Source organism: Pantherophis guttatus, chromosome 3 (assembly GCF_059756535.1).
Source record: "Pantherophis guttatus breed Tessera chromosome 3, ASM5975653v1, whole genome shotgun sequence".
NCBI lineage: Eukaryota > Metazoa > Chordata > Lepidosauria > Squamata > Colubridae > Pantherophis > Pantherophis guttatus.
Window position 1 is genome coordinate 150,385,148 of NC_142065.1, and position 2,340 is coordinate 150,387,487.

A 2,340-nucleotide genomic window follows, 5' to 3' on the forward strand; every position below is an offset into this window, starting at 1 on the left:
AGGAAAACAAAGTTCCACTTACCAAGATGCCTTATGTTACATAACTTATAAGAAGGGAAGTAGTTTTTAAAAGAACTTGGTTGGCCATTGAACAGATCAGTATCAAAAATAGAATTATAGAAAGTCACCGGGACAAATTAGCTACCAAACCAATTACAGCAAACATAAAGGAAATTTTGGCATGAAGAAGGTATAGAATTAGCTGAAGCTCTTCCTAAAGATGGCTCTCTTCCTAGTGTTCATTGTGTTAAGCAGCAGTATACATTAAAGAGTAAAAGCAGGCACACAACCTTTAACCTCTCAGTCTTGCTAAATTGGCCAATAGGATAAGAATAGGATATCAACCTTACTAGGTAGATCAGGTGGGGCATCAGGGAGGGTCCTTCCTGACCCTCTTATTCTGCCCACTATGCAGCTGGAGGCTATGCTCCCTCTTAACCTGACTGTCTACCTAGGCAGCATATCTTCGCCCCATCTCCCAAGGTTTTCACCACTATCATTACATAGGAAGGCAGTTTGGTTCAAGGATCTGGGATCTGCAGAACTACCTTGACCTGAGAGTAAGTGGGCTCAAATTCTCCTATATCAGTCAGCAATGTCAACTTTTCAACCAATTTTCTACCCTTCTGGCTATTTCTGTCTGCTGGGTAGTCAGTTCTGAATCATTATCCTGGCATAAGATTAAATGCCATTTTGTCTCATGTAGTGAAGACTTCTAGGAAAAAAAAATATGCAAAGATAAGAGATCAATGGAACTGCTGCTCTGGATTCCTTTATGCAACAGATCAGGTAGAAAGACAATTCAGTGAATGAATGATATCAATATTCTGATATAAAGGATAATTGGTCCAATAGTGTTTCTTTTGTAATCACAAATGTTTATATGCACTCATTGAACCTTTTAGGGAGAGAGAGAAAAACAGGCTAGGAAGTAAAAATCACTCACTGCATTCACTCACTTTTTAGATTAAAACAGGCAACTATTTTTTATTTTTAATGACATGATACTGGCTTTCCCATTCTGGTACTCTCAGTGGCTAATTCTAGAAGACAAGAAAGACTTGGCCATGTGCAGCTCAGTTTTACTATCCATTCAATATGACAGATTGTTGTGGGCAGACAGTGGACTTACCACTATAACAGAAGCTACCATTATAGGCGTCTCCTGTTACTTGGCAATATTCACCCTTATGCTGAAATAGATCTCTAAATCTCACCTTCCAAGATCTCTTATGGGGACCACATTGGGGGAAATCAGAGTACTATAATTACCAATTACTCCTGAAATGTAACTGATGACCCAGTGCCATCATCAAAGATGCAGTAATGATAAGGTGATATATAAGCAAAACCTTTCTTTCTTCTCTGGGTGAATGACATATTTAAACAGAACCGAGTCTCCATTTCTAATTTCACTTGTGGGGGTGGATAGAGAAGATGGCATAGGCCATAGCTGCAGCTAAGTAAGGAGCTACCTTCTTTTCATCCCACATTTCTTTCCCCTCTGATCATTATTTCCATTTGCATTTTATATTACAATACACTCGTATAATAATATATTACTTATTTTAAATATAATAAGTATTTAAAAAAACCAATGCTCACATTTATTTTCTTCTTCCTATTTCTTTTATATTTTTATATTCTGTATTTCAAATTATAAACAGGTGAGGAAATCTCATTTGCTGGAAATCTTTCATAAACTACTCTCTTAATACTTTTGAAATAAAAACTGGTAACCAAACAAAACCAGGCCTTCGTGTTAGCTATTTGTGTACCTGTCACAAATAGAATTGCCCATAAAGTATGAACCAGCTTTTGATATATTGTGCTCTCTTTTTTCCAAACAGCTTGGTGTAAGTGATAGGCGACAGCAGCCAAGCAGGATGGTATCAACAGAAGTTACTGGAGTTGACGGTCTCCTGAGCCTTGCCAATAATTTCTTATTTATCTCTCCCTCACTCAGTTGGTGATTTCTTACCACGGGAAATGACTCATTCTCCTAAGCAAGGGCAAACTTCTGGCATGCCTACCACTGCTTGAAAATATATCAGCAATAGTACTGCAATGCAGGGGGAAAAAAAACAAACTGCACAAACTGGTTGATAATTCAATGATTCTGACTTCTGGAATTTCATGTTGGCACATTCTCTTCCTGTCTCAGATTGCCTGGCTGAACTTGTTGCTCAAAGCAGATGCCAGCGCAAAGCTGATCTTTGCTGATCCTTGGATAAGAGATCACCAGAGATCTCGCAATAGTATTTGAAAACAAAATCTTGGAAAACAACTGTGGGGAATCTCTTCCATATCCTTGACACAAAAACTACACATAAACATCCA